Here is a 14,143-nt window from a genome sequence, read left to right as displayed (position 1 = left end):
CTCTGCTTTATTTTCTCCATAGTCCTTATCACCATATAACACACTAAATATTTTACTTATTTTGCCAACTGTTTGTCACCCACAGCCCCATTAGAGGGACAAAGATTATTGTCTGAGTATTTTTATCTCACTGCTATACCCTCAGTTTGTAGAATAATGCTCAGTGCATAGCAGACACTCAGTAAATATGTGTTGAATAAATGGAACAGTTCCTAACGCATAGTAGGCACTTAATAGGCTACAGTGTGAAAGTTTGTGAGAGAGTGAACGTGAACATGACCTCAGAGTCTACCTGCCAGGCAACAAGTAGACACTCTATTATTATCCCTTCCCATGCCCATCAAATGATTGATTACCGATATTACCAAACTATCAGCATCACCACCACCATCATTATCAAGGTACTGATGAGAAAATATCTAGTTGGAAAAATTTTGCCATAACAAATGTGTGTAGGACTCAAGAATATTTTATTAACTCCAAAAAAGCTCTATTTGAATCACATTTTTCATCTAAGCAATAGATTCAAATCTGGCAGACCTCAGTCTGCGTATATATTTGTTTGGCCTACACTATCTTAATTTTTTTAATGTAATGTCAACATTTAAATACAAGATTTCACGTAAAAATCCTGTTTTCCAGTTTATTCTGAATGATAAATAGATCTGACAGTGCTGGGCCTGCATTTCTGCACAATAGTTGTCAGCAGATCTATCAACGGCTCCCTCCTGACTGGGGCAGCTCTCTCCAAGTTGCTACAATTGCTATCCAGTCAGATTCATTCATTCACATTACCTTCCTGGTCTCTGTGGGCACTTGAGTTGGCAACTAGGACTCAAGAGCCTAGATTTTTGCAAAGAGAACTAGTCCTTAAGATCCAGACTCAGTGCTGTGAAACAAAGAAGGAAATACATAGGCTAAAAAACTATTCCTCTGGGGGAAATCCATTGGCTAAATGCTCCATCAAGTTTGGGGCTTACAATTTTTTAAACCAAACCAAACAGAAATGCTATACAGCATTCTAATGATCTCTTACTGGTGACATTTTGTGAGAAAAGAAACAAAAATACTTTTTTGGTTTTATCCAAAAGCATGAGTGAGGATTCAGAAGGCAGGAGAAGGCATCCCCATTACTTTCTAAGGAGTTTGCAGTGAAAAATCCTCTCTCTCTTAAATTCAGCACACAGCATGCATTTAGTGACAGATGGTCATTCCAAGTATCATCGTCTGTTTCAATATATAATGAAAAATAGAGAAACCTTCTGTTGCATAGCATAGGCGTGAGGCTTAAACACCTGTTTCAAATTACTGATACCATACACATTCTTTTGGAAAGCCCTGTGTTTTAAGAAAGTGAGAGATGCCACAGCCAAGTACATTAAACTGAGTAGGCTTGGGTCCAGTGAGCAGTAAAAAAAAAAAAAAGAAAGAAAGAAAGAAAGAAATTTGTGCCTGCAGCTACTGGCAAACAGCTGATGGTACTAATGATATTACTGAGTGGAAATACAGTAAAAATCTATTGCTGCAGAAATCCTTTATATTCTCAAAGGTGTACTTAAAATAATGCTGTATATTTTACTTTTCATCTCTCTTTTCTTTTTGCTGTGTTACCTCTGGAATCCTCTTGAGGGAAAATTTTATGCTGATGTTTTGATGTTCTAATTAATAGAAAGATTAGTGACATTCTATTATTTTTTTGTATGTCCATCAAATGATCTATTGCCAATATTACACTCAAGAAACTGAATTGCTAACATTTCAGCTCATCTAGCAACTCCATCTGAAGAAGAGATCTGAGTTCTTTTCAGTCTTCAATGAATTTGTCACTGCACTTTCCTGATTCCTTCAGGGAAACATCTGCCTACTTGAAACTCATAATGCAGCACTGAAGGGCTGCATATCATTCAATAATTAACCTGGAAAGATCGCTTGCCAATGGCACCATGCCATGACAAACAGATGTTATCCCTGTTACCTATCTGAAAAAGAGGTCAAATGTTCTGAAATAGACATATTCTACTTTCCACCTTGTGGGTATACTTTAGTCATTTAATAAGCTGTTCACCTTGCACTGTATGAAAATTAGAGGTAGTTTTCAGTTTATTGATTGACTAATTAGATCATCTTAAAAGCAGACTGATCTTTAGAATAATTATGCAGTTGAGTCTGACTTCAAGATTGGAGGGCTGCAAATAGCTTGTTGGAAGGCATGTCAATTGGCATTGCCTTTTACATCCAGGACAGTTCGAGTTATATGAACACTGTAATCAGTCTTGCCAAAACACACAAAAATAAATTCAATATAAATAAGTGAACATTTGAAACACACCGTATTTCCCATGTACAAATATGCAGGGTTAGATTATCACCATCGATCTGGCTGTACAAATTTCTTTAATCCTGTACCTCTGGGCAAATATTTAAAGAAATGATACTTGCTAGGCCAACAGCAATTTCAATGAACTAAAATAGTTATTTACTAAAATCTATCAAAACCCCATAATTGACTCTTAGTGAACCAAAAATCTAATTTCTGCTCTTATATACATTACTTCTAAGTAAACTTAGTGATTATATTTATAAATTAAATCTCTTTAATTATCTGTTAAAACTTGAACCCATAGAGTGAATTTGTTTCAACATTAAAAAGAAAAACTTCCCCCTTTTTTACTCTTTTTTTCCTTAAAAATATTTTGTGTGTGATTTTTAAAAAATCAGACTATCAAAAAGATGTAAAATAACAGCATCCCTCTCAACTCCACATTCTCAATCCCCAGAGATAAGCAGTAATCAGACATTTTCTGTATCTCTCCCAAAATCTGAATGTCTATCTTAAGAATGATACTGTACTCACTGTTCCTTTTTATTTAACAATGTATTTTGGACAGTTTTTCATATGCTCATGTGAAGAGGGACCTACTTCTTTCTGTTTGACATATGCATAATTTTCCACTGAATGGATATACCATATTTTATTTAAATATTCTGTTACTGATAGTCATTTTGTTTGCCTCCCATTTTTAGCTGCTATAACAATGCTGCAATGAACAAAAGATTGACTTTCTGATAGCATTACTTAAAAGTAGAATGAGTTTCTTTGATAAATTGAGGAAATTATCCACCCTTCTACAAGTGAGGAGAGCGAGAAGGGATTCTAGCTCCATGATGGTTGCAATCAGCCTCCCTCTTAGCATCAAGATCAGCCCACAGAAATTACTCCCAAATGTTCATTTATGCCCTCTTTGCAGGTCTCATCATAGTTACATCTATAAGCTAGGGAATCCCAGGGGTACTCGAAGCATATATATGAAGGTTTCACAGAGCTTCTCTCTTTGCTTATCTCTCTCTCACTGTGTCTGTCCATCTGTCTCTGTCTCTCTCTCTATCACAAACACACACTTCAAATAGATCTGTGGAATATTTTTAATTGTGATTTTATTCCATATTTTTTGTCCCCAAACCTCTTGTATGTCTCTTTAGTGTTGGAAAAGCCTAAACGAAGCCAAAAATAGTCTGACTCACAGAAACTTTGGAGATGAAGTGCTCATGACATCATGGAAGTCAGAGCATGCATACGATCAAGCTAGCTCTAAAATGAACTTTTAAATAAAAATCAGAAAATACCTTTCTTCAGTTTCACAATGCCCCTTCAATTTATAACCTTGCTTTTAACAAAAGTTTTCTGATGGTTATAGGAGTAATATTATAAGGGGATACTGGGGGAAAATTAGCTTGTCATTGTCTTTAATCCAGTGACTTTTATCTTGAAAGGTCCTCTCTTGTCACCCCTTGTGATCTTCATGTATCTTATGATTCTCAGCTTGTGCCCCTTCCCAATTTCCTGTGTCAATCAGTCAAATCCACTGAGAGGCAGCACTCCTTTCTCCTGTGAACTCTCCATCTATTAATCAAAGGGCAATAGCACTCCTGCATTGCAGTCAGCAGCCTATGGAGTCAAAATTGGTTACTATGAATTCCAAATTTGAGCTGCTTACCAAATTGTAGATGACTCAACTGAGTCATAGCAACTTTTCTTTCATAAATGCACTACATCTAAAAGTTTTTTGAGGAAAGTGGTAACTTTTTAATAAGCCTCTGGATAATTAATGGTTATTGTTTTGGGCCATTTTCTAATATTATTTATATATATAAAACCCATGCTGCAATGTACATACATCTTTTCCCACATACCTGATGATTTCTTTATGCAAATACCAGGTTTGAATTATTGTCAGTAATCTCTTCAACATTACTATTCATTTGTTTAGTTTCAGTTAATTTTCTTTATTCTCCAAATCCTGGATCTTGCTTCTGTATCTCCTTTTGTTATATCTGTTTGTTATTTAACAGGACTGTATATCTTTTATTTTGCCTTCACCATGATATACTGCTTGCCCTAAGCACAAACTAGAATAGGTTTCCTGGGTTCCTGTCCATTCCCCCCGCAACAAAGACTGGACTAGTTGTTTAGTCCTTGGCTGGAAAAAACTGAGTAGGAGCTTTGATAGCAGTTATTACTCTGAAAGGGAAAGGAAAATAGCATGACCCTTTGGATACACAACTTTGGGATAGAAAAGAAATAAATATAATGTATATTAGATGATGGGGATACCACCTATTATAATACTTCAGGCCTCTACTTGTCAATCGAGCTGTATATTAGTATCATCTGGTGAGATTTTTTAAATTCTGATGTTTAGGACATATCTCAGACAAATTAAATCCAATTTTTCTGTTGGTCAGATTTGGGCATCAGTAGTTTCTAAAACTACCCAGGTGTTTACGATGTGTAGCTACATTTGAAAACCAGTGTTTTGAGGTACAGTAAAGCAGCGATCTGATATAAAAATCTCAGGCCTTTGGAAAGGAAGGCTGTGCCCATGGTTAATTAGTTTAGAGATTTTAGTTAGGAAGGTGGAATTTCATTAGCACTGGTTGAATGCCTGTGATGTGAAAGAAACTGAAGATACATTGTTTCATTGGGTCCTACTTAAGTCCTTGAGATAGGTGTTAGGGCTCCATTTTGTAGGTGGAAAAGCTGAGGCTCCAATAACTTGCCCAAAGCTGACAGACTGAGATTCTACCCCAGGACTACAGTGCACCAGGATCCAGCTCTTTTGTGCTACCCAATGCGATGCTTCACTGCTCTGCAAAGCAGAGGTGTACACCCATTGCCACTGCAAATTCAATCTCATTTCAGGCCTCCCAAGGGATCCTTGTCATCAGGTTTCATATCTGGCCCCTGGAAATTCTCTAGGAAATGAAGAAGCAAAGGAGTTCTAAACACACACAGACTTCTATTTTACTCAGAACAGCCATGCTATCCACAGGCTCTGTGTCTCTGACACTCTGATAACAGAAAACAATTTCTTTCTTGTGCAGGCTCCTTGGCATATCAGTCCTAAGTTTCTCATGTTACGTCCACTTCAATTTCAATTTTACCCTAGGACACATACACCTCAGCATGGTCAGCTCAGCAGCATAACAATGATGGCAAAATTGACCAGCCTTTAGAAGAGAGCTGGATGCAAAGGATTCCTAAATGCTTTCATGCATCCCTGAATCATCTGTTTTCAATGGAGTGATATTTTAGAATCGCCTACTCAAGTTGACACCAGTTCTGAATGGTGAGGTCTCACCCTTCTTATGAAGATAAGTTTCAGTGCTATTAGCCTCTTTAATACAGGCTTAGTACCAATGACACTATTTCTGCTGCTGCCTGTCATGGACAGATAGAAGAGTATTTTCCTTAGAAAATACTAGAAATCATTTTAAAAATTTAAGCCCCCCAATTTAATGAAGCCCAGTAAGCTACATACTTTGACTATCTCGCTCTGCCTTCTCATGAAGCTGTCTTTGCAGATCTAAGACTTAAAATTATTTTTTCAATTTCAGTAAAGCCCAGTTAAGATCTACCTAAAATCCTTTATCATTTCATCATCTATACACTGGGAGGAGTACTAGTATATACTTCAGATTTATTTAAAGATTAAAATGAGGGATGAGAGAAATTAAGGGGGACAGTAAAGTATGTTGTACTTAGTAAAATTGTACTTAGTTGTACTTTGTAAAATTCAATACATATTAACATTATTCCCTCAATTTTTTATAATTTACAGAAATTCTCTTATTTAAACAGCCTAAGAGCAAATTTCATTCAGGGAAAATATTTCAGTAAAAACTTCCTCTCCTTGTAAATCTGATATTCACTTCTACCAAACAATGAAAGCTGTACAATCCACTGTACTTCCTCTTTACCCTAGCTACCAGGACTGTGTTATTTGTGTTAAATTATTCTTCCTTGAATCAGATAAAGATTTTACTTTTCCATTTATTTAAGTATACCTACACTGCTTTTCAAAGTTTTGATAATATGAAGCAGCATATGACAGAAGCATTAATTTAATAGAATAAAAGAATCTATACAAAACAAATAAATACAATTTATTAGAAAAAAACAAAAAAGCATTTCTTATCCTTGAACTCTGAGAGAAAAAAAAAAAGCCATTAGGGTGTTAATGTAAGAGAAATTGAACCTTGACCAGTCTACCAAGTTGATGAATGGATGGAAAGGTTCTCACTCCCCTTTTGCTACTTGACATTTGACAAGGACTTGACTTACAATGTCAATAATTTTATTGTAAATTGCCTCAATCCTTTTGAAAAAATGAAATATAGATACATAAATATATAAACAAAAATTCTCTCTCTCGTCTTTATTTTCATTTCAATGTCACAGAATGATAACCCACTCCAATTTCCTCTGTTCAATAAATACTATGTGCCAGCCTTTATCCTGGGCAGTTGGTTTAAAATAGTGAAGATCACAGGAAGGATCTCCTGAGAATGATATTCTAGATCAGATCTTTCCTTTCCAGTTGGAATACACCAATAAGCTAGGGTTGTACCAAAGATCGATCCTCTTAGTCTTGTGGGTGGCCAGGGTGTGGTCTGGGGATGCTGGGGCATTGAACTCCTGAGTCACACATCCAGTTGTGTAGACACCTCTACTTGTTGTTTCATAGGCATGCAAACCACTAGTCCATTTACCCCATATGCCACACAAATACACTCAATCCTCATTGTTCACTAATTCTATATTTGTAAATTCTATACATGTGTCCACTCACTAAAATTTGTAACACCAAAATCAATACTCCCAGCTTTTTATGGTCAAACAGACATACACAGAGCAGTGAAAAATGTGGGCCACCCAACACAAACATTCCAGACTGAGGTTAAATAAAGTAATAGTCTGCTTTCTTATTTTGCTTGCTCATACTGCAAGCAAGTGTCCTTTCTGTGGTCTATTTAGTGTCACATCTTTCACCAATTTTGCTGGTGATTTATTGTTTAATGTGCTCCCCCAGCACGGTGTCAAAATGCTAATGTTCCTAACTGCAGTATGCTTTACAGAAGGAAAAAAGTGTATTAGAAAAGCCTCCCTTGGGCATGAGTTTTACAGTGCTGTTGCTGGTGAGTTCAACATTAGGAATCAACAACATATATTAAATAAAAGATCTTTAAACAGAAATATACATGAAACAAGGTAATGTATTGATGAGTTGATGAGAATACTCTGACCAGAGTCACATAGGAACCTAACCCTATATTTTCTGTAGGAGCAATGAGTCCACATTCACTAATTTAGTGTTCACAGTACCATGAATAATAAGAATCAACCGAATTATTTCTTAGATGTGCTATCATGTAAAAAGGTTTGTGATGAATTCTTCCAGATGAAAAAAGACAGACACAAGCAAATAAAAGCATTAATAAACAGGGTGGTTTCAAATATTAAATCTCATGAAGAAAATTAAACAAAATAAAGAGAAGGAAGGTGACTGGGAGGAATGAGACCATTTAAGAAAAGATGGTCAGAAAAGTCCTCTTGGATGAGGTAACATTTGTGTTGATCCCTGAACATCTAGAAGAAGCCAGCCATAAAAAGATAGTGAAAAGAGGCAGAAGATTCCAGGTAGAGATAGTGAACATAAAATCTTTGAAGAAAGACTAGTCTTGGCAAATTCCAAGAACAGAAGAGAAAGGCCAGTGTAGCTAGAACATAGCTTAGGGATAGGTGGGGTGGGAGAGGGTGGGGGATTTAGGGGCAGAAGGCAGGGGCTAGATCACAGAAGGACTTTGGGGCCATGGTAAGGAGTTTGTATTTTAAGAATAAACAGAAGCCATTTCAGACCTCTAGGCAAGCAAATGATATGGCAAGCAAATGATATGACCTGATAAACTTTTTTTAATTTTTATTTTTTATTTTTTTGACCATGCTGTGCAGCTTACAGGATCTTAGTTTCCTGACAGGGATTGAACCCACGTCCTTGGCAGTGAAAACACGGAGTCCTAACCATTGGACTGCCAGGGAATTTCCCTGATTAACTTTTTTAAAAGCTCCGTTTGACAGCTATGTGAAGAATGACTTGTTGCCAGGACAGGAAGAAAACAGAGAGCTGGTAAGAAGCTCTGGCAAGATCCAGATGAGAGATGGTGGTGGCATGACTAGACTATAACACCAGAGATGGAGTGATGTGAGTGGATTCAGGATGCCGACAGCACTTGTGAAGGGAAAGCAAAAAACAGGGATTAAGAATGCCTCCTAGGTGTTTTGAGCCCTTTGAGAGTGGCACTTGGGGGAAGGATAGTTCTGAATGAATAAAATCCTGAATTCTGCTGGAGATGGCTAGAATGCAGTTTGAGATATGACCATAGAGTTCAGTAATCAAGTCAGAGCTGGAAATATAAACGTGGGCATCACTGGCATATCAGAGGCATTTAATTAAAGCCTTGGTACTAAATGCTATTACCTAGTGACAGGAACAAAGAACTGAACAACAAAATTCTGGATAGAACAACATCAAGGACTAGTATAGGAGAAGAAAAGTCAGCAAAGAAAACCAAGAATGGATCTCCACATGAAGGAGGAAGGAAATTAGGGTTTAAAAATATCTTAATTCTCTCATAGGTACCTAGAATGACATAAATCTGGTTGTCTGTATTATACAAGTTTTATTATAAAACAGAATGAGCACTATGTTGGAGTATTGTTATTCTTGTTATCATTATTTGCTTAATCATTACTGATATTAAGGATTTGATGCTACTAATGTGATAAATATGCTGTTAGAATTTTCCACTGGGACAATTCTCATAATTTTCTTAAGCCAACAAATATATAAAATGAATGTGTTCTATTATTGCAGATAAATTACTTACTGCCCTAAGTTGCTAGAGACCTTTAACTCTCAGGCAGTGAAAAGGAGCACAGCAACTAAGGTCATTCTCTCGGATGCATCACTAGGGCCCACACACTATGTTTGGTTCCTAGATACTTGACATTCTCAATTGTTTTTGGCAGCTGAGGTTACCTATTTCTAAATTAAGCAATAAAATGCTGAAACACGGCCACAGTTCCAGATGGACAAGTACCTTGAACCTAATGATAATTAGAAAAAGAATAATGCACAAAATTATCATCTTACAACAGAACTTAGGGGATTTTTATTCATTTAAACTCATTTGTTTTTCTAAACAATGGAAAACCAGGCTTGCTGCCATCAACAGCAGGCATAGCTCAGGGTTTGATAAAGATGAACGTAACACCTTCACACAGCATCGTTTTACTCCATGTTGAAAACAACCCAAACCTGGGATGACTACCTTTTGGAAAAAGAAAATCCCTCCCCTCTGCCAGTACCCTGTGTGACCTCTCTCTGCCACCCACCTCTACCCCACACTCAGCTTGACATTCACAAGCTCTACATTCCCTTTCTTATTTTTTTTCATTTTTATCAAAGACAGTGTCTAATTTCTCCCTCTATCCTCAGCACCTAACAAACTGGTCAGTAAATTGCAGGTTCTCATTAAATGTTGAAATAAAATGGTACCTTCCATCTACAATTGCCCTGCTTTCTAAAATCTTTTATGTTTTGATGCAGAACCTTCTACTCTTTCAATTTAATTAGTTAATTTATATTTGGGGGACTTTTTTGCTTTTTAATGATCAGGACATATTTTGTAGCATCTACTATAGACAAGACCCTCAGTTTGGAATTGCAGCTGTTACAAAACTCCTACCCTTGAGGAATTAACAGGTTAATTGTCTGTTGAATAATTAAGATAATTTAAAAAACATCCAAAATAAGTGCCAAACACATAGATTATATTAAAGGTATCAGAACAGTTCACAGTAAAGAGATCAGCATGTGTGGGAGTCATTAGGGAACATTTCTTAACAAAGGCAGAATTTAAGCTAAATAAGGGTAAGACAGAAAAGAAATGCAGGGAATATCTTCCTGGAATAACAAATGTGAGCAAGGGTCCAGAACTGACAATGTATTGTCAGTTTAAAGGACTAATAAGTAAAACAATTTGTGGAAGTAAAAGATCAATGTCCAAGAAGAAAGATGGAAAAGGCAAAACAAGAAAGACAAGTTGTGCTTGTGTCCTAGAAGACTGCTAAAAAATTCTTATTAAAGTATAATTGATTTCCAGTGTTGTGTTAGTTTCAGGTATACAGCAAAGTGAATCGGATATTCATGAAGACTGCTATTTTTTATGCTTAAGTCCAGAATCTCTTTTAAAAGCAGCAGAGTGACTGCAAGTTTTTATTAAAGAGGGAAAAGAACAACTTGTAAGGTTGTAAAATGGCTTGCAAGAAAGGAGCTATTACTGAGGGCAGTGAATCCAGTGAGAATATGCTTAACATAGTATAGGAATTAGGAATAGTTGTGAAAACTTGTAGAATCCACTGCTTGATTAAATATGGCTGAAGGAGAAACATGAAAGCCAGCACTGATGTTTCCAGCTGGGCAGCTAGAGCAATGGAGACATTCCTCACAGATATAAGAAAGTCAATACAGATCAAAGGAAGGTTTTTAAGGAAGGAAAGAGAATTCTAATCTAGGCTTACTGACTCTGTGGTTCTATTAAAGCAGCTCAATAAAGCCATTTTAAAAAAGAAAAGAAGTATTTGTAAAAACATCTGCCAAGAAGATAGAGATATAAAACTGGAGATTATAACAGAAATCTTTCCAGCCTCCCTGGAAGGTACAAGCAATCAATCATTTTTTGGTCTTATATTCTATGTATGTATGGAATAAAGGCTTGCTCTTCAGGATTTAATACATTTTAGTAATATTTTGAACTAATATCTAAAAGGAATCCCTATGGGTCCCTTTGAGCCAAAGAATAATAGACAAATTTCTCAGCTCCAAAATACCTTTAAGGACCATTATTTCAATAGATATTTACCCAGAAGATTTAAAACAGCTAACAATTGAGGGGAAACGTAGTTCTGGAGAGGACACGAGTAGAGAAGACCTGAGTGTTTGCTGCAGTGCCCATCAGCCCTCTCTTCTTAGGCAACTCACAAGTTGATGGGCCTCTGTTTCTCAATGGCTTAATAGCAACATTAGGCCAGATAATCTAGAACATTCCCTCTAGTTCTAATCCTTGTTTCTATCAAATTCCTTTGTACTAAAGCAACAGTATCAGAACTTATAAAGAAAATTATATATAAAAGGAAAAGGACACAGAGAAAAGCGAGATGAGAGGCTCTTTAAGAGCTACCTGTCCATCAAGGCAAGCTGCCTCCCTTGCACTGCTTCAGATTTGTTCAGAAAGCATTTTCTGTGTCTCCAATGATGAGGCGAGGTAATTAAAGGGCTGCTTAGACATGCAACAACAGGGATTGAGTGAGAATTCTAATATAAATAGGCATTAACATTACATTTTAATATGAGTGCATTTAATGAGTAAAAGTCCATACATTTTTTTTCCTTAATGGGACTGATTCTTCCAGGGAGGAGTCAATGCATTCTGTATTTTTACTGCACTCATCAGGGAATAACCAGAGGGAGGGAAACAAAATCCACTGTTACTATTCAATGTTCCTGGTGCTTTACTTATATAACAAACATAACCTCACTGAAGCCTCAAAACAGCCCTCCAAGATAAGTCCCATTTTGACATTAGACATTTTACAAATGAAAAAGCTGAGGCTAAAAAGTTAGAGTAACTTACACTGCCACTTGGTTAGTCTATGCTAGAGACAAGATTCAAATGCAGATTTAATTCCAAAACCCCTTTCCTTCCTACCTCTGTCGTTACCTACATTTAAGGAATCAAAATGACTCAATTATAAAATACTCCAAAAGAGGCACTAGTTTAGAAGCCCAACTCTGACACCAGACTGCTTAGGAGCATATCTCAACTGCATGACCTACCTAAGTTACCTAAATTCACTATGCTTCAATTAAAATGGGGATGATGATGATAAAGCCTCCAACATAAGGCCATTTTGAGAGTTAAATATGTTAGTACAAGAATTTACCTCCCCGTGCCTGATACATATAAATGCTAGTTACTATTATACCAAGCACTGAGATAGATGTTTTATATATATTATTATATCGAATATTTACAACAATTGTATGAGATGAGCAACATTACCATCCCCATCTTACTGATGAGGAAACCAAAGCTCAAAGAAAGTGAAGAACTGGTCCAAGATCACACTGCAGTAAGTGGTAGAGTTTGGATTTTAATCTAAATTCTCTGAAGTCCAAAGTTTCCATTCCTTCTAGTAAACCATATTTAAAACAGACTTCTTTTTCAAGGCAATTAATGGTAGATGCCAAAATAGAAAACCACCCGAATTTTAGGGACTTAAGTATTCATACCGATTGGTTGGTACCTGTGTCACTCACCTTGTTAATTATTTTTAACATTAACCCTGCTTGGAGCCAAGCTGCGGTCTCCCTCTGTTGACTTAGGAAGCTTCCTTGACCAAACCTCTTTTGCCTTTTAGTCTGAATTGGATTTCTCTTACTCCAAGCAAAAATATCTAATTGATTTGTTGAATAAATACATATTGAGCACTCACAACGACTAGATGATACTCTAGGTGCTGAGGCGAGAGTGGTGCACGAAATTGACTGACTGCTGCTATGGAATGGGATTTACAGAAAAGCCTGATTTTTGTGACTACAGTCACAAATCCAATTTATACCATGGAAAGTTATTTCAGCCTATTCTTCAGAATTTGAGATCCAATAGCAGAATTCAGTGTTGAATAACTGAATGAATAAAGTGTTTATTCTGCAACTCTTACCATATAATGAACCTTAAGAAACAAGGAAAGGGCTTCCCTGGTGGCGCAGTGGTTGGGGGTCCACCTGCCGATGAAGGGGACGCGGGTTCGTTCCCCCGTCTGGGAGGATCCCACGTGCCGCGGGGCAGCTGGGACCATGGGCCATGGCTGCTGGGGCTGCACGTCCGGAGCCTGTGCTCCACGGCGGGAAAGACCGCAGCAGTGAGAGGCCCGCGTACCACAAAAAAAAAAAAAAAAAAAAAAAAAGAAAGAAAAAGAAACAAGGAGGAAGCTGATTTTTATGTGGGTTTGTTTTGACAGAATTAGAGCCATGTATTGATTGAAAAAACAGAGCAGTGTGTCACATTTAAAAAAAAAAGAAAAATACAATCCCTCAGTGAAAAGCAGAACACAATATTCCATAATTCTCTTGAACACTGGCAGTAAAATGTTTATATTCCTTCTTAATAAGTAGCAAGTCTGCAGTTATTATTGCCAGCACTATGCTAAAATCCCAAAGGGGGACTCAAAAAAACAATATTTTTTAAAAAATAATGAAGCATTAAAATTTTCCTAAATAATCTGGTTAAAGTGCTCAGAAGTGAAAAAGCTTATGAAAAAGTAAGTGTTGTCACAAGTAGAGCCTTTTCTTACATCCTTAAATATGTGTTTAATAACTACCTGTTAAAACTGTGTATGTAAATATAAAGAAAGCCCCTTGAGATGTGGAGATGCAAAAAACTTAAGTCAGCAGTTGAAGGATATGTCAGTTCAATTAAAGATAAAATAATGTTTTGCCACATTTAAAATACACTTAAATATCATGTTTCAAAAGGTTATTTTTTAAATTCATTTTCCCTCTGGAAAAAAAAATCCCAGTATCTTTTATTTTTTTAAACTATAAAGTTTCAGAGGCTTTAAAAATAAAAGTATTTCTTGGGCATCAAAGTGTTCTATGCAAAATACATATTTAAATTACATTAGCTTTAATAAATAAGACATGAATTCAATCTTTGCTAAATTACATGTTCCTTCACAAAT

This window comes from Mesoplodon densirostris, chromosome 5 (assembly GCF_025265405.1).
Source record: "Mesoplodon densirostris isolate mMesDen1 chromosome 5, mMesDen1 primary haplotype, whole genome shotgun sequence".
Classification (NCBI taxonomy): Eukaryota; Metazoa; Chordata; class Mammalia; order Artiodactyla; family Ziphiidae; genus Mesoplodon; species Mesoplodon densirostris.
Note: the sequence above shows the minus strand (reverse complement) of the source record.